The sequence below is a fragment of the Lepisma saccharinum genome, chromosome 18 (assembly GCF_977018435.1).
Source record: "Lepisma saccharinum chromosome 18, izLepSacc3.1, whole genome shotgun sequence".
NCBI lineage: Eukaryota > Metazoa > Arthropoda > Insecta > Zygentoma > Lepismatidae > Lepisma > Lepisma saccharinum.
In genome coordinates this window covers 5,225,756-5,246,351 of record NC_139246.1, presented here as the reverse complement: position 1 = coordinate 5,246,351, position 20,596 = coordinate 5,225,756, and positions in this window count along the sequence as shown.

Sequence of the window (20,596 nt, the reverse complement as noted above, 5' to 3'; positions counted from 1 at the left end):
GAATAACCCGGCCTACAGCCCCGATCTTGCCCCATCAGACGTCCACCTTTTTCCTGCGTCACTTCGGAAGCAACGAAGAGGTGCAACAGGCTATGAAGAACTTCCTTAAATTCGCTAGGCACAGATTTTTTACCAGGAGGGTATCTTGAAATTGATTTCACGTAACAATAAATGTGTCAACGTCGGTGGCGACTATGTGGAAAAATAGCCAAAATATTGTATTTTGTTATGACATTGTATTCTTCTGTTTGTAATAATGCTTCCCTGTGATAAAAAAATGACGAAACTTACTTTCGGAACGTCCCTCGTACATCGCCTTGCAAATCACACAATTCAAGTTAGAGAGAAGCTTCTTGTTCTTCGATGTTAACGCCAAGAGCAAATAGCTGGATGCTGATTTTAAGTTCTCCAAAATCTTTAAATCTGGAGTCACACTCATCCATTATTCCTTTAATATTTTCACTGAATTCAGAAAAGCCCAGTGTTTCTTCATCTCCTGCTAGCCGCCGACAGCTTGGAAAATGGACCAAGTTATTCCTCTCCAAAGTAACGTTGAAAATCTTCAGTTTATTACGAAAAACATTTATGTTTCCCATTAAATCTGACACCAGCTGGTTTCATCCCTGCAGGTTCAAGTTCAGTTCGTTCAGATGACCTGTGATATCTGTTAGAAACGCCAGTTGTTTAAGGAAATTCATAAATGGAACGTATTTTAATAAAAATCCATAAAATTAATGTATTTTGCAAACTGGCTTCGCGGGCCGCAAAAAAAGACATCGCGGGCCGCCAGTTGGAAACCCCTGGTTTAGACAACTGCTTCAAGATTCGTAACAAAATTGTAAGTGTACAATATCATTATTAGGAATTTACTGGTGTATGATAATATCATTATTTGTTGCAAAATAAGAATACACTTTCAGAAATTGGGCCACAAAACAATAACTGAATACTTCTGAGGTTGATGATGTAGATGAAGACGATTGCCAAGCGATCATCTTGTATTTTTGATTGCGTGGAATGTTTATCAGTGGAGGTACGAGTCTCGCAACTCAAAGGCGAGGAGACAGGAGTTTCTCAAGTAAATGTCTGGTCACTGCCGGGATGAACGCAATGCAATTCCGAAGTACGACAGGACATTAAGAGCAGGCAGTGATGGGAATAAGGGTCAGATCGCTTTGAGAGAGACTGAAGGTGGAGGTTTTGAGAGAGAGGGGTTCGAGCCTCTGCGTGACCGAACAGGGTAAGTTCCATTTTTCCTTGTGTGTCTGTCATTCTCAATCACATCGTATGTGCGTTCATAAACATATTTCATTTCGTTTATTTAATCTGTTCAAATGTGTGCCTCATGTGCTAAGCGAGTGGCGAGCCGCTAGGGCTACGTTACGGGGTTGGTAGGACGTGTCTCCGTAATTGTATTAAACTTGAAAAATGTTACTTACTAATTTATATGTAAAAATCCAGAAAATATTTTAGTTTATGATATGATTGTAATATGAAGAACTCTACAGCAATAGTTTAAGTGTAAGTTAAAGAATTAAAATTGTGAGGACAAAGATACACAACACAAAAATTTAATCTAAATTGTGTTCTCTTTTCGAAAAATAATTATTGAAATAGCAAATGTTTTAAATAAAAAGTGTTGAAATACTACATACATAAATTGTAATTGCAAATTGTACAATAGATGTTGACCTGAAACACTGCATTAATATTTTCGTAATCGATAATGAAAATTGTCGAATAGTACAGGGTGTTCATAAAGTCCCCGTACCATTACAAGAAACATAGCTCGGAAACTACATGCAATACAACAATCCTGTTGATTGCAAAATGAGCTACAACTATTCACGTTTTTATGCCGTACACCTCAATGTGCACCCCTCTAGTTGCTCTCAGAACATTAAGGCTGTAATCCATTTCTGCCCATACACGCCCCAGCATATCACCAGTAACAGTTGCGATACTCTGAGCTATTCTTCTTCGAAGAATAGCAACATCTAGAACAGGAGTGCGGTAAACACAATCTTTGACATATCCCCAGAAGAAGAAATCCAAGGGTGTGATATCAGGAGAGCGCGGTCACCAGAGAATAGGTCCATCACGGCCTATCCACTTGCCAGGGAAATGCCTATCTAGAAGACCTCGAACATCCTTGGACCAATGTGGGGGTGCCTCATCTTGTTGAAAAATTATGGTTGGCTGTAATTCCTCCAACTGAGGAAGAAGGTACTGTTCAAGCATGTCGTAGTAAATGTTACTGGTAAAGGTCCGGGTCTTTATGAACACCCTGTATAACACTTCTCTAAAATATTTTGTGAAATCCAAAGACAGAGATACGGGATCGTAACAAAGGTATAAAACGGCCCGAACAGTAAAACACGCTCTCAGTTTTGAATCAGAATTCATCGAATGTAGTGGCAGTTCGAGGCGGCGTATAACTTAAGGCGCGAGACACCTCGAAACCAGGACCTTACATTGAGCGTCATCACGATCGGTTCACGCTAAGTGTGGAGAGCAGTGGCGAAGCGTGACATTTTTACGTAGTCATCGCAACACTTGCCAAACGTCAGGGTCAATCTTTCAACCAGGGAAGGGGGAGGGGGCATTCCTACATTGATAATGATGATAACAGTGTTCCTACATGACGTGTGAAGTAGAGATGGCTAAATCTATTCTTAAAAAAATAAAAAAATAAAATGGAAAAATTGTTAAACTTCTCTCTCCGAAATTCGGGTCGCTTCCGAAATCCTGGTAGTAGAAGTTTTGAATCGAGATTTTTAGATTTTCCGGAATCCTGATATTTTTGGCTATCCCTGATGTGAAAGTAAGATATGTTAGGGAACAGGTTCTGTTTGAGTAAGTATGTCTATCACCTCGAGAACAAAAATCTTGATCAATCTTGTCATTTGTAAGCATAGTAAACACAAAACAGCAGGAAGTACTTCGTGTTTTATAAGCCAAGAACATTTTCCCCCCAAAAAATCGATATTTGAACCGCAGGATTCAAAACAATTAATAGAAGAAATACTATGAGAAAAGTAGAATGGATCCAGAACTGCTTTTTTTCAGTTCATTCTTGCACTAACCGTGCGGAAATTTATGCTTTTGCTTACTTATAATTTTTTGTATGCACCATTACTTTCGCCATGTTTTCTGAGTAAGTTGCGTTGCGATGCTCTTCAATATGTTTTTTTTGTCTTAAAAATCACTGCCTTACAGTGATGGACATTCTGAGAAGTTTCATCTTGATGTCACAGAAACCATGCCGTGTTTGTAAACAAGGAGGCTGAAAGAAAGGTCTCTCATGATCAGACCTTCAAAAGCGGGGGAAAAGCTGTTGAATAACCTTGGATTCGCAGACCTACTGCGATGAGCTGGCCCGCCTGACACGATTGCACTCAACGGAAACGCAGCGGGACGGTTGGACACGGGGGGATGGGGTGTAGAACTGGGCTCTCCTTTCGAAGCGCTAAACTTAGCGAATCTCTTGCGTATTTCTAGCTGTTTGATGGCGTTACTTGACTAATTTCGCTCAAATATGCGAATATTATGATTTATTTTTTCTTCTTCCCTAAAATATTTAATAAGATATATTCTTATTATTTTGCTTTGTCATCGCCGCATCTCCCGATGACCGGACGCCTCACCTCTGGAAAAGAGAGCTTCGCTCTGGCATCCCTCTTCTTTCCTCTCTTTGACAGAGTAGGCCAATGAAGCTATAAAATGAAAACCACTCGCTTTTCGTAATTTGCTACAATCCCTTGAGACTCAAACGATCCTCAAGCTGATAACCGAGTCACACTTCATGGTGGAGTGACACTCAATACATATTTTAAACAATAAATGGTAGGTGTTCAGGTTTCAATCATGTATTTTAGTGGGATTTGCAGCACCCCAGTGAAGCAGCGTGTAGAGTTAGCAACACTGCCTCAAGACATTCTCATTCGGCTGCAGTGAAACACTCGTGTGTGTTGCGCGAACACAATTTAGTTGTATTTGTTATAGTGTGTATATAAACATGTGTATTCCTCAAATATAAGGATTAACAAGAAATAACGTCTACTGCATTCGTACAAAATCAGTATGGTGAAGCAGTTACGGCAATCGCAAACAGTAGGATATTCAAACATTTTAATACATTTCGTCCCTAAAGGGATATTGCTATTTTAATGTAAATGGTCGACAAAATAAATTTGGTATTTCTGACTCGTTCAATAACATGAACACATCTTTGTCTTTGTTTTCTTCAAATCACCCATCCAATATCCTCTCCGCAGGTGTTCTATCAGACCTCCGTGGTAGAGTGGTTAGCACGTCAGGAATCCCGGTTTTGAATCCCAGCGTGGGTATAGACGTTTCTTGTGAATTCTCCTCCTTCATCAATTTCATCATATCATCACTCATCCTCACCTTCGCGATTAGCCAAAAGTGGCACAGAAGGAAATAAACTAAACTAAATGAATCAAGCAGGTGATTATTAATGGTGAATCGACTTCCTCTAAAATTGGCATTGTCCATTTCAAACTACAACAAGAAGTTAAAAGGGCTGTAATCAATAACTGAAATAAAGCACTCCAACAGAATAACAAAAGTTAGAAATTCATTAGATCAAAAAATTAAATGTAAGAACCTAGTTAGAACTTAAGAGTTTCCTAATCTAAAGAATAAATGTTCCATGATATTTAAAATTCTCTCAAGTAGATTATTTGTGAGAGGTCACTGAATATGCATTTTAAGAGTAATAGTTCCTTTATATTAACTTTCAAAGGTTCTCCTTCTACGAGTTTATAACACCTTAATTAATATTTCAGAATTGCTATTTACCGTGTTTAATTGATTGATTGATTGATTTGGTGTTTTAAGTCCACTTTATGCACAGTAAGGCTAATCGGGACTGGACCTACAGTTTAAAGTGGGATCCTAACCACTTGTGCCTCCACCGGGTATCGAACCCGGGACCCCTTGATTACAAGGCGACGACGCTTCCACTGCGCCATCGGGGAGGCCTTACCGTGTTTAAGGCACCAAAGTAACAATTACAATACGTTTTAGGGAAAGCAGATTTTATACTCTTTTAAAACTGCTGAAACAAACATGAAATAACTTTTACAATATTTATTAATCAATATTATGAAACCGCTTGACAGTTACAAGTCTCCTGGTACGCTTCTCTCAACTGGTATTACTCAGGAAAATCTTGATACAGTTATATACATTAGTACCTTTACTTTCCTTGCTGAGGACATATAATATAACATTGTTTACAAAAATACACCTTCACTAAAATTGGAAATAGAACAATGTTTAGAATTCCTTTACACAATCAGCTATCTTTATTTTTAAGTCCAGCATTGCTTTTATATTTCATTCTTAACCAAATGATCAAATAACTATTTCGCGATATTACTAGTGTCCAGACGATATATCGGGATATTGAAAAAAATATCCTCCAGGCGATATCAACTTGATCAGGGGTTCCCAAACCTTTTCGTTTCACGGAGCCCTTAGTGTTTAAAGATTTTTCCGCGGCGTCCAAGTCAGAATGTAGGCCTATCTACGCATCACTTGCAACGCTCAGTTAGAGTTGTTATGTTGCTTGCTTTAAGTTAAAAAATAAACACGTATTTCAAATTCATTTATGTAAAAAAATGTACTAAATATGCACCTATTTGGAAGAAGAATCATATCATTGATTGAATATATTGGAACAAAGCCTCAGGGCTCACACTTTGGGAGTCACTGAACTAGACGGGATATCAGTGGCGTACGCAAGGGAGGGTTAGCGGGTTTAAACCCCCCCTTGAGCTTTTGAAATATTATGGAAAATGCTGTAGAAAAAAATTAAAAATGGCTAATTTATCACTAGGGAAAGGAACTTTAGGTAATTAAATGTTTTTTTCTGCGATAAGATACAGACCCTCATTTTTGCCAAAATTCTGATTATAGCAGTAGTATAAAATACAATACTATAAACCCGAGAAAGTATGAACTCTCCTCAAGCAGGTTTGGCTATACTTAAAACTAGCTCAACATGCCCATATGAGTTTTTTGTTCAAGTGTGGAACCCCCGTATAATCCAAGATTTTTGTAAAAAAGCCCTCATGGATTCCATGAGAAAGTATGACCCCCCTCAGATTGATTTGTCTACACTTACAGAAGGCACTTCTGTGAGATTGTTGTCCATAAACCTGTCAAAAATATGCCCCTCCTCATATTTTTTTTGACCACACCTGAAACTATGCCAAACGTATTAACACCCACCTACACCCACCCACGCACACCCACGCATATTTACTTCCGGTCCACTTCCGGTCCACTTCCGGTTTACTTCCGGTCCACTTCCGGTCCACTTCCGGTTTACTTCCGGTCCACTTCCGGTCCACTTCCGGTCCACTTCCGGTTTACTTCCGGTTTGTCTACTTCCGGTTTGAGTTCAATTGGCCACCAGGCTCATCTTACATATCTAGTACTAAGACAATGCAATATGCAGAGACCCTCTAGAATTGCTCCGTGACTCTCTCATTTCTTACATCATAAACATATGATTTTTCCCCTATGAGAATGACACTACAAATGGTGTCATCGGGTAATGCCTCGTGGAATTCACAGATAATTTTAATGTTCGTCCTGTCATTCACCACAACTTGTTTTCTTTTTGAAGTGTTGATTACAAACATGGGTCTCCGTGCCTTGAATTCATCTGGTGTGTAATACATGTCAGTATTGCCAGTAGTGACACGTTTGAAAGCCGAAAAAGCCTCATATAATTTGAGGAAATCACCCTTGGACATGTCTAAATTGTAATTTTCTCTAGGAAAAACCTCATTTCTGCCATTTTTAAGATATATGTTCTTGATGTTGCAGTTATCAAATTTACTTGAATTTTTTTCCTGATTATTGTGTCTCCCAGTCTGAAACAATACTACCACAAAATCAGGCATGTCATATTGTATGCTGGAGAATGAATTTGTAGCATCAAACTCATAATATGTGCCAGATGCGGGCTTCTGTACACATTGATATGTATAAAATTGCAGAGGAACCTGTGGATTTTTTACTATATCAGCTTTGTATTTAAGAGCGTAACTGGCCTCATATTCAACAACCGGGATTCTTAGCTCCAAAGTTTGAATAATGCACTTGCCTTCATCAGGTAGGGTATTGGGCAGAGCTTCTCCTGTAGGGTTTAATGTGCTGTACCTCATCAAAGCATTATTATCATTTGCAGCTCTTCTAAATGTAATTCTTAAACCACCCTTCCACATAATATCTTTGTAATCCGAGAAGAATCCTGGCAACAGGCGCATCGGGAACAGCACTGTGTGGTTTTTAGATAATATTTTCTCACCAGCTTCAAATCCACCTATTTTGTAGTAAGATGCTTCGGTTTTGGATAATTTTAGAGTGGCCAAAGCCGTGGAGGTAATGCCGGGATAATCTATTCTGTTTATAACAACGCCATGCTTTCTGATCTCAATTTCAGAGAAGAGATGCGGCACAAAATTGTCCACCAGTCTTATATTTGTATTTGCCGGATAATCTGTTCCATCGAGCTTTACGACATCAAATTTGATGTATAGATCTGCTCTGTGAGGGTGTATAAAGCCATCCCCTACATCAAGATCCACCTCTATCTCTGTGTTGGGTTGATTTAAATTTGCAAATGTCCTCCTGTTTGGGGGGAATGATTGTAGCTCATAACTCTCAATATTTTCCATTGTATGTATTTTTATTTAAATGTTAATCTCTATGATTGCAGTTGTTGTGGCTCCAGCAAAATCAACTAATTCTTCTTTTTCATTAGTGACCATCAATTCAATGTAATCTATTCTGTTATGGCACACAGGAAAATATAATGTTGGGGATGGATTGTAGATGATTGGCTCCATGAATTCGGAATTAGGTTTGAATGTTGCAATGATGCCAGTTTGTTTGTGAGTGCCTATGCCATTTGATTTGGTGATCATACCCTCAGCCACATTACAGTGAATATTCAGAGTCTCTATGGCTAAGAATTTGGGTATATTCATAGCAGTGTGTTTGATGGCCGGTTCAAGTTTTGTGTTGTTCTCAAAGCCTAACAGCTCTCCTATAGTACCCAGATGCACTGTTTCTGTAGCAGATACAATCTCTACTCTGTGAGTGACAGAATTTTGACTTAACACTACACCTCTGGGTAATTGAGCATTTAGAGTGGACAGATTATACTGCCCTGGAGTGATGACAATTTTTTGATCCCCTACTGCAATTGTGTTGTTGTGGTGCGTAATATTAGGTATCAAGTACATGCCGTAAAATGCTCTGAGAGCTATTGTTTTGGGATACACTATGTCATCATGTAATTTGAGTTTCAATATTGAATTTTGGCTGGTGAGATGGAATACCCCCATGATGTTTCAGATACCACAAGGCCTTTTGAAAATTTTCAATTGATGGTTTATTTATTTGAGACATATATCTGAGAACAGATAAACACAAATGTCCGCAATTAACATCTTTGAAGTTTTGAACACGGGCATTATTGTAATAAAGATTGGGTGATTTTAGATATTTTATTAAATTTTCAGGTGGAACACCTCCAAATGAATCAAACACAAATGCCTCATCTTTTAAATATTTAAGATAACAAATCCAGTGAGTGCCCTGATTTTTGTACTTATCCAAATTAACAATGCCACACTCTTTGTTGAGTGGTTGTTCTGGTAAAGAATCAGACATGTACACACCTCTAAAATTTTTGATGCCCAGTGGCTTGATTAAAGCTTCAATATCTTGGTTTGTAAGCGGCTCTTGTTTTTTTTTAAACTTATTCATGACTCTCTTAACACCTTTGCCTTTTTTCTCCATGGCCAGGTTATGGCGCTTCTGCTCATCTAATTCTGCCTTATTCTTCTTGGCATCTATTACTGTTTTTGCTATGGCAGCTGAACCCCCAGCCAAGCTCCCAACAGCCCCGAGAGCAGCTAAGATGGCAGGGATGGTAAATATGAATCCCCCTGTATGCAATTTTTTTCTTGATTGCTGTAATTTTTTTAATTGGGGGGTACTAAGCAACAATTTCATACCATGTCCCTTTGCAATACAAGAGCTTTTTTTCTTCCGCTGCTTTTTGGTCAAGAGACTGTCAATAGTTTTAAGAGATTTGAGACCTGCATAAGGTATTTGATACATAACACCCTTGGCCTTCATTGTAGGTTTATTATATACATGTTCACAACCCCCACCCCAGTTTTTGTTTGGTGCTCATAGCTATGGTGGTTCCCAATGCTGCTATTTTTTCACTCAAAGAAGCATCTTTGCTTACAAATCTACCAAATGCAGCCTCTTCTAATTTCTTGTCTGCAACATGTCTCTTGTCAAGATCAGTATGTGTGTTGTATGCTATGTCATGGTCTCTACAAGCAGCATCTAGGGGATTTACACCAGGATCACCTCTGTTTAATCTATGATCCAATTTTGTGCCTGGACCACAATACTGATAGCCTGGAATGTGTAGTTCAAATGGCAGCTTGTTTATAATGTCATTAACAAGGCCCCGACCCTCAGAAATATTCCAAAATTTGGGGGGTAGAGTATTAATAATTTTTATGAGATATCCAATCCCTTTAGGGTCATTCACTATAAAATTAGACAATTTGGTGCTTATCATGTCCATAATTCCAACCTTTTCATTGTAAAAATTGTGGTTCCCAGCATTTTCCTCCCCAGCTATTACCAATAACCTATCTACAAGTTTCCTGACATCATCAACCCACACAAATTCTTTAGGCAGGGTGTTGTATTGTTTGATTCCACTGCCAGTCTTGATTTGTGACCATATGGGCTTGATTAAATTGTTGTATTTTGCTCCACTGCTAGACTTGACTCTTTTTTGTGTGGGATCATTGTTCTGGTATAGAGCATCTGATTTTATTAATATTTCTTTGTAATGTTCATAATCTTGATCTGTATAGCTGCCAGGCCTCTTCCTAGTCATCAGTTCCCACAATCCAGGTGTTCCGGGGTACTTAACAAAAGCACCTTTTTCTCCGAGTCGAGATTCTGAATAAACAATTATATCATCTCCCATAAAAGTTACTCTGAAATTACCAATTCTGTGTATGATGCTCCCATCAAGCTCTGTGTCGGCATATAAGCCAAAGACCTCATCTTTATTGTCTTTAGGTGTGGTTAAATATTTTTGAGCAAGAAGACCCAATTCAATAGGATCCTGAGTAGCTTCAATTCTTCTAGGAGCAACAGGACTAGGTGTATGAATACTGGAAAGTGGGGTGAATGGATAATCTAATATGTTCCTTGCAGCTACAGGTACAAGCTCTGTGATCAAATTTTGATTTTGCTCTGTAACAGTTTTGATATTCTTACCTAAATTATTAATAGCATCAATTACAGGCTGTTCTGTTTGTTTGTGTTTTTCATAAATTCCACGGTTCTCTGATTTCCATCCCTTAAATCTTTTTACAAGATAATCTCTTAACTTAAGATCATCAATGATTGGTCGTTTCATGGTTGTTTATTTATGTCTCAACGTCTAGAAAATCGTTGATTTTATTTCTGTATTTGCCAGTATTAGGTGTTCTTGTCATATCAATTGTGACAAACCCATAACTGTCCTGGTTCCAGCACTTGCTGCAAAACTTGGAAAAATCATTGTAGCTCAAGTCCCCACCTACATATTCATCATGTATGTGTTTGAGGTTGGTATGGTCTTGATGAAACACACATATAAAATTGCTGTTGTCTCGGATCAGTTGCTTCGGTATTTTTGAAAAAGTCTGTGCCAGGTAGAAGCAATCAATGTTTTTGTGTCGGCCCTGTGTAAAGAAATTTCTAACCTTGTTTTGATTATCCAGTATAATGTCATCAAACACAACAACAGAATTATCGAGACATTCATGAAGTGGCTTAACATCTGGTTCAAAAGTGGCTATATCCAATCCATCATATAGCTTCATCAGCTGCTGATATTTTAATTGTTCCAAGCTCTTAGAGAAAACATACAAGTGCCTGTTTTTCCAGTCTAACCAGTTGGGTGCCAATAAAAAATTATCAACCATTAGTGTAGTTTTACCACAAGCAGATGGCCCAACAATAAGACACCTAATATTTTCAGGCAGCAACTTGCCATTTCTCTTATTCTGCTGTTCAGGTTCTGGCAGCCTTTTTATAACATCCCAGGTGCTCATATTATTACTTTGTCTGCATCGATCCAGCTGTTTTCCGGATGACCCAGCCATTTGACAAGTAACTTGCTGCCTTTTCTGCGGATGATTTTTTCTATGAGATATGTGTCAGGCTGTTTAGTTTTGCTGAGCTCTTGTTCATAGAACCTGCCTTTGAGAATTTCTCCTCGGTGATCTTTTATTATATATGTGTTAAGAGTCCCTGGTTTAACTTGAACTACTGTAAATAATTCAGTGCTCCAGTTTCTTGTAAAGCCTCTCTTGAATAAGTGCTTATATTTGCTGATTCTTACTTGATCGCCTACCCTGTATTTGGCTTTTCTTGTTGTTGGCTGGTATCTAGGATAATAAACAGTCCTGATCAATTTTTGCTCATCAGATGAAGTTACTTCAGAGGGTTTCATGTTGATTGTGGAATGGACCGAGTTGTTATATTTATGTAGAAGTTCTGGAAGAATATTAATCCATTTATAATTACCTTGGAGGGTAAATTGTTTATACATAAGATTTTTTAGGGTTCTGTTGAATCTCTCTACAATTGAGGCTTTGAGATCACTGTAACTCGAATAATGTTTTATTGACTGGCTTTTAATTAATTGTTGGAACACAGAATTATAAAATTCTTTGCCATTATCTGTTTGCAAATAGCGCGGTGATCTTCCTGAATGATTGATGATTGTCCTGATAGCTTCTGTAACACATTTTCCAGTCTTGGATTTGAGTGGCACAGCCCAGGCAAATTTTGAAAATGTATCTATGACAGTGAGTAGATACTTGTAGCCCTTGTTGATTTTGTCTAAGTTTTTCAACTGCCCACTTGCCATTTCAATCAAGTCGCTCTGCCATAAATCATCTATGCCCTTTGTGACTACTGGGAGTCTCTTATAATTATGTCGGGCTTGTCTGTGTAATTCATCAACAACTAGACATAATATGTAAACAAGAATATTGCAACTATGGGGTGTTCAGCAGCTGAGACTGCAGGATTTTCTAAATACAATTTGTCCCCTATTTGTATTTTAAATTCCAAAGTGCCATCATCTTCAACATATGCTGTTTCTAATGTATTAGGATCGGTAAAATCCTCCAATTCTACACTGGTGATTTTCACTTTGTTATCAGCATTTGTTATCGATAAGGTGGGGTAGTGGTGTGCCTGTGGCTGATGCCAATATTTGATCTTGATTGGTCTCAATGTGCCTCCAACAAAAAACTGGTAATAAAATTGTGCAGGGGACAGCATATATATTTTGCCACCTGGTGTAAATGGTGAATCATATTCTTTGTTGGGGATGCTGTACAATTCAAGAATTACTGTATGTTTTGGATTCTCGATTATGCCTGTTATTTCTTTTTCTGCTGTAAGCAATCTGCTTGTTACAGATTCAAGGTGCTCATTGATGGTCCTAACAACATCATCATGGCCTGGCTTTATTTTTATGTCCACAACAAGTTTTTTGTATTGTTGCACAATTTCTTGTAGCTGGGTGGCAAAAACAGACAGAGCATTTGCTTGATTGGATTCCATGGTTCCTAGCTGTTGCTTGATATTAGCTACAATTTGTTGCAAATTTTCAACAACTGCCAATTTTGAATTTTGAGCAGTAAGATCATGGACCTGTCTTCTGATATCCTCAAACAGAGCATGCAGTTCATTAATATGTTGATTGGTTGGAAGAGTGGCAACTGTCTGAGTGAGATGTTTGATCTCTGCCTGGATATTCTTGATATCTTCTGATTTCAATATCCTATTCACTGCTCTCTTAATATTTTTAAGTTCCTGTGATGTGGGAAGATTTGATACTGTATTTTGTAAAAATTCAAGTGCCAATTTCACATTGTTTAATTCAGAAGCATCAGCCACATTTTGCATAGCATCTTGGAGCAGGGCTATATCTGCCTGAGAGGGTGTGGATTGTTGTAAAATTTCAAGTTTTGTTTGGATATCATCGATCAAGTGATGAAAATGCGATAGCTCAGATTCAGTGTTGAGGTTTTCAAGCTTTGTGATTTGGTGCTGGACACTGACAAGGGTATCTACAATTCCAGGCAATCGGGATTCTAGTACATTTGCCAAATCATTTTGCACTGCTGCTATTGTACCTTCAAGATGGGTTATGGTACTTTGAATTTTTCCAAAATCTTCATATGTTTCAAGTTGCAGCTTAATATTTGCTACACTCCGAGTTATTGCATTCAAAGCATCAGAAGATGGTAAATTGTTCATAAAATTTTCAAGTGTCTCAATTTTTTCTTTAACCTCGGCTATGGCATTGTTCAGGGGGTCCAGATTAGGTATCTCCAGTGACTGAATCTGTTCTTTTAGAGTAGAAATCACTAGATCAAAATCTTCTTGTGATTTTATGCTTTTGACAATTGTTTGGAGTTGTGTCTGGATATTATTTATCTGTTCCTCCAATTGTTGTTTCAATTGCTCCGAATTGGTGGCCTGGGTCTTAAATTTGGCTTGAAGAGCTGCTACAGCCTCTTCCAAACTTTGAAAATTATCCAATGTGGCCAGGTCAGTATATTTCTGAAGCAGCACTTTGAGTTCAGAATCAATTTTAAGAAGAGGGTCCATGCATTGTGATTGTAAATTTGTAATTTCTAATTGAAGACTGGCATTGAGTGTGGTCTGTAAAGCTTGTAAATCACTTCTTAATTTCTTGACTCTGACATCAAGCATCAGAATCTCATCACTGTGATCTTCATGTCTTGTATGGCCAAATATATCATTAGGCATTTTCTTTTAATGGTTATTTATTATAGAGTATCTGATTCTTAATTCTATAAAAAAGGGTATAAGCTTGTCATATGACCCAGGGACCTCAATATATAAGCAGTCACCAGCAGAAACAGTATATACAGTGCCAGAAACCATGTTTGTGTGCTTAATTCTATAAATATTTCTCCCTACTGAAATCTTGACATCACCCTCAGGGGTTGTAATAAATTGCAATTGCCCACCTACAGGTAATTGGTAATGATTTAAATTATTGTTAAATATGTACAATGTTTTGCCTGTTTCTTCATCAACATCTGTAAGTATGCTGTTCAGATGAATAATTAACAAGCCACTCAGTTTAGACAGCATATCAGGAGAGGGTTGTGGTATTGGTAGCTCCATAATAGCCTGTTTTTTGAACCCAAATAAGTTCATAGGCATGTTTATTTATTTCAAATCATGCTCTGTAATTGGGCATTGATTCCCATTTTTCAAATCACAATGCCCCCAAGGTAAAGTATGTATGTCACATGATAAAATGTATCTCTTATCATCATGTGGGTCCAGGGCCACTTTTCTTACAATATTGCTAGTCAGCAAGTGATCCACACTCTGAATTCTATTTTCTGATGTTCTGATTGAACTCTGGGATTTGATGCAATTTTCATAATCTTCAAATTGGAGCTCTTTGTCTACAGTCACTCTGCCAATGCCCTTGGCTTTTTTGGCAACAGCACCACTACATGTTTCAAAAGTATACATCTTGGCACTTAACCCAGCAAATTTCACAATAACATCACCAAGTGTCTCATCTTTTAACTTGCCAGGCACCTTTTTGTTGTGGGGTTGAATTTTTGTATGTTCACTGGTATCAAAGTATTGAAACAATTCAGGCTGTGACATATCTTGATAAACATCTTCTGTTTGAATATCAAGAATAAAACTATCCGTGTCCATGTACAATAATTTTACACGATCACCATAAAAAGGTTTCAGCACATCATAATACAATGTTAACATATGTAATTTGGACAATTCCAATATCACAGCCCCTACATAAATAGGTTTATCAAATTTGATCTTTGTTTTCATCATGTTGAAAAGTGCCATGTGCTCATCATAAATTCTTCTATAATTGAAGTTGGGCTTTGCAACCAATTTTTTGCTCAGGCTGGGGTCAGTAATTATTTTAACATCGGTATGTTTTCTGACATTTTCAATTGTTTTGCCATACACTGAATTCACCATCAATTTAAACAAGCCCTTATCAAATTGGCTCTTTGCAGATGTTCGAAGCTCTGTATTTGTATCAATATATGGTTTCAACCATTCTGAGTGCCTGAACGTCAAAACGTTTATAACTTTAGTCACTTGAACACCATGTTTCATCAGGAACTGGAGGTTTTTGTAATATGTGACATATCCTTGTTTCGGCTCCAGAGTCATCATGAGCTTCCTCTGTTTAGAGCCAGGTGAGCACTGAACCTCGGGAATTGGGGGCAGATCAGAAAATTTATTGTGCAAATGATCTGGAATTATCAGATCAACCTCTAAGAAGAGGCCACAGTTACTGTCATCAAAATCCTTAAGATCCTCAATATTGAAATCTTCAACCCATTCAAGCCCTGCATATGGCAGTTTTTGCATCATAGCGTGACCATAGAGGTTGTTTGCATCTACATACAGTATATAATTTGATGGCCGTGCTGGATCATAATCAGGCATATGCTTGTTATTTGCTCTGGCATATCTCTGGGAACATTGCACCATCCCACCTCTTATACATTTCTCCATAAACAGATACATATCTTGATCGTGGATCAGATCCAATTGCATTTTGGTGTTCAAAAACGTTGCGGACCATGCTAGGCCCGGAGCACTGAAAAAATACACTGGGTCCAGTTTATAATTTTGCATGGAAGATTTTCTGAATGCTTGCAATATATCAGCTAAGAGGGTGACATCAAGTTTCAAATATGCCATGTGATAATCACCAAATGTCTTGCATTTTAAATTGTTCCACATCAACTGAGCATGGTGATAATCTTCATCAGTGATTCCAGATCCTCTGATTTTGCTGTAAAACTCTTCTTGTGGTGGCAGGGAACACTCATCAAATTTAGAAAAATCTGTGACATAGTCATATGGATATACACCCTTCCGCCTAATTAATTTCAGGTCCTGATTTGGAAACAATGCACGTGTGATTTTGAATTGATCATCAGATAATTGAGTGGCCAGTGTATCCAGGCTAGCTGATAAAAATCTGTAAGAATCAAGAAATCTTATGTGAATAGGAACACCATCAACTTTAATTATCTTGCTAATAGATATATATTTCTCATCATTTTCAGCTAAAATATTTAAATTCTGCTTCTCAAACCCCTCGTACCTGATCAGATGATGGAAATCATAATTGGATGCTCCATGGCAAAATATGGGGACAAATCTTGGTCTCTTGATCTTAATATTACAGCTATTACACAGGGCCTGTTTATATCGACCATCTGTATGAGAATGGTGATGTACCTTGATATTTGTATCTGAAAATTCAGAATCACATACCGGGCATTTTTCTGCATTGTTGAAATCTTCAATCTGTTTCTCTGTTAAAGGCAACATAGGTTTTGATTTTAATAAGATGTTATATGCTATGTCACGGCACTCATTTTCTATTCTATGTGCAAATATTTTGATGGCATTTGGTCCCTTGTATGAATATTCTTTAATAACAACACCATCCTGTACAACCACATAACAAAAGCTGGAAGGTTCATGTTGCTGGTATGATGTACTTGAAGATTCTTCGGGATCTGGGCTACAGAATGCAAGAGATTTGAGGTTCGATTCAGAATCCCAGACAATATATACTGGGTGTTCCAACAAGGCTTCATTCTTTTTGAATTTGCAATTTTCACTTGGATTGGGCATCACCATATGAACAGGTTTATGATTCCCACAGTATTTCAGATGCTCAATTAACTTGTTTTTGGCAATTTCTGCATTCACTTCCCGAACCCCATTTATTATTTTTTGACCATCAAATACAGTTAAGCATCTTCTGCACAACTTGAATATTGTATGAGTTTTGTCTAGTTGTGTTCTCACTAAAGCTTCAAGATTATGTATCAGAGTGTAATGATATGTGCCATCCCCTTCAATTAAGAGCAGATCAATCGGAATAGCAGATTCATCATCAAGTGTACTGATTCTGAGAGGTGCTATCAAGCAATTGCCAGTGGAACAAGTAAATACATTAATAGATAATTGTTTGCCATTGATGTGCCTGGCCCTTTTTTCAAATTTATCAATATTCTGAACAGACATTGGATATTCCAAACCCTCCATTGCATCGTCAAAAAGATGTTCATGCTGTTTGTAATAACTTATTCTCTCAGGATGCCTTGAAACTGGAAACAAAGCAGCTAATATACACCACAGAAAACATTTCTGGTCGGTATTTTCTATATTAACCACGGCTCTTCTGTTTTTAATATTAGCAGGTAATGGCAGATATGTAGAACCTTTTAATGGGCTGAATTCAGAAATATTAACATATAACTTGTGTGATGAACCGCATAGGCTCCATCCTGACTCTTTTGCTGCAAATTCAGAGTGTTTAATATTCAATTGATCCATCAATCTGCTTATTATTGTGTCTAAATTTGCATTTGAATATACCGGTACAGTTTCTGTTATGTGGGTGTGTGTAAATTTTGTAGCGTTTGGTTTCTTATATTGTACAAACAATTTGAGGAAGAGCTTATAAGAGCCAAGATGTGCATTTAGAATTGCCTGGAGATTAGAATTTATACTCTTCAAGAAATTCTCAATGCCACATCTTGGCTCTGATACAAACCGGTAATCCCTAAGTTGGGCATTAAAACTGCTATGGATGGGTGCATGGCGTGGCTGCTTTGCTGCTTTAGCATTAACAGGTGCTTCTTGCTTCCTTTTCAGACCAGATGTAGATGGTTGTGGGGGCAATGTTGATGACTGTGCAGAGCAAGTACCTTTATGTTTATAAGTGAAGTATTCCAGATTATATTTTCTATGGCATTTAGGGCATATTTTTGTGGGAGTTCTGCATTTGTCTGGGTTACAAATCTTTTGGTGCTTGGCCCAATTGGGGCTGGATATATTCTTATTGCATTGATTACAATATTTTTGATTCGGCATTTTTGTTGTTGTTTATTATATACAATTTCTTGGGATTCAGATCAAAACTTTATGCTGGATAAAAATATCAGTTGGGTTCAACACTGTCCTTTGTGTGTGTGTGTGTAAGTGTAAGTGTGTATACACTTAATATTTTTGGCTTTGGTATTTATATACAATTTCTTGGGATTCAGATCAAAACTTTATGCTGGATAAAAATATCAGTTGGGTTCAACACTGTCCTTTGTGTGTGTGTGTGTAAGTGTAAGTGTGTATACACTTAATATTTTTGGCTTTGGTATTTATATACAATTTCTTGGGATTCAGATCAAAACTTTATGCTGGATAAAAATATCAGTTGGGTTCAACACTGTCCTTTGTGTGTGTGTGTGTAAGTGTAAGTGTGTATACACTTAATATTTTTGGCTTTGGTATTTATATACAATTTCTTGGGATTCAGATCAAAACTTTATGCTGGATAAAAATATCAGTTGGGTTCAACACTGTCCTTTGTGTGTGTGTGTGTAAGTGTAAGTGTGTATACACTTAATATTTTTGGCTTTAGTATTTATATACAATTTCTTGGGATTCAGATCAAAACTTTATGCTGGATAAAAATATCAGAAATAGGCCACAACTTGGCCACAAGTGGACCGGAAGTAGACAAACCGGAAGTAGACAAACCGGAAGTAAACCGGAAGTAGACAAACTGGAAGTAAACCGGAAGTGGACCGGAAGTGGACCGGAAGTAAACCGGAAGTGGACCGGAAGTAAACCGGAAGTGGACCGGAAGTGGACCGGAAGTGGACCGGAAGTAAATATGCGTGGGTGTGCGTGGGTGGGTGTAGGTGGGTGTTAATACGTTTGGCATAGTTTCAGGTGTGGTCAAAAAAAATATGAGGAGGGGCATATTTTTGACAGGTTTATGGACAACAATCTCACAGAAGTGCCTTCTGTAAGTGTAGACAAATCAATCTGAGGGGGGTCATACTTTCTCATGGAATCCATGAGGGCTTTTTTACAAAAATCTTGGATTATACGGGGTTCCACACTTGAGCAAAAAACTCATATGGCCATGTTGAGCTAGTTTTAAGTATAGCCAAACCTGCTTGAGGAGAGTTCATACTTTCTCGGGTTTATAGTATTGTATTTTATACTACTTATAGCCTTATATGTCAACACAGCAAATTTTATTTTACATAAAAACACATATTTTCCAGTTTTCCGTATGTAAATACATATTTTGCGAATTTTCATTTTAAATACATAAAATCGCTCATTGACTTCATCCACCTCGAAATCCTCGAAGGAAAAATGTTTATAGGCTACTCTGCACCTCTTTGATATCGAGAGTGCTAGGTTTGTTTTGTCTTTGAACACCCTCGCTGGCAGACTTCTGGCACCTCGCCTACGATCCTATTGGGAGAAAATAGCTGTAAGTAGTAGCTGGGGCTGGCTACACGTAATGATAGCAAGGCTTTTTAATGAAGCAATGCAGCTATTGTGGCCGGAAGGCATAACATTTGACAATGTTCTTCTCCTCATGACAGATGCTGCAGCTTACATGAAAAAAGCTGCAGTAGGCCTTGCCGTTAGCTACCCCAAAATGGTGCACGTTAAATGTGTGGCCCATGCGTTGCATAGAATATGTGAAAAGATAAGAGCTCTTTATCCCAATGTCGATAAACTGGTTTCAAATGGCAAGAAAGTTTTTATCAAGTTGGCTAGAAGAATAGACAATTTTAAACAAAAATGTCCTGAGGTTCCCCTTCCCCCTACACCTGTAGTTACGCGATGGGGCACTTGGTTGGATGCAGATGTTATGCCCAGAAGTTTGAAAAAATTGTATCTGTTGTAAATGATCTCGACAAAGAAGAATTCTGCAAGAACTGTTGATGGAGCCCTCCGTAAAAGTTGAATTGGCATACATCTCAACAAACCTGTCCATTCTCTCCAATTCCATATGAAAGCTTGAATCGTCCGCGAACACTTTGGCAGCTCCCATTGTTAAAGTCCGTATAGTAGAATCGAAACTGCAAGAACTCACTGGATCTAAGTGTCTAAATGTACAGAATTTTTTGGGAAAAAACAAGGTTTTCAAACTTTGTGCCAAATTGCATGTGTTTTGGAAAGTGAAGTAGTGGAAGAGGAAGCTTTGGAAAACTTAAGCGTTAGTGACATTTCGTGATTCAAATATGCAAGAATTGTTTCTTGTGACGTGGAGCGATCTTTCTCACAATATAAGATGCTTTTTAGAGATAATCGTCACAGATTTACAATGGAGAATTTGGAAAAAACTATGGTGATCCACTGCAACTCTTCCAAAAAATTGCTCGCTAAGAGGTAATCATTTAGAAACTAATTTCAGGTGTTTAAAATGCATGTTATAGTTTGTTTTTGTTACCAAATGTTTTTATTTTTGTCACATATTTTCCTGTTTTTATCACATATTTTCAACATTTATGACACATAAAAAATAAATATTTCTGTGTTTTTTAGCACATAAAGTTCCGTTCCCTATTTATCACAG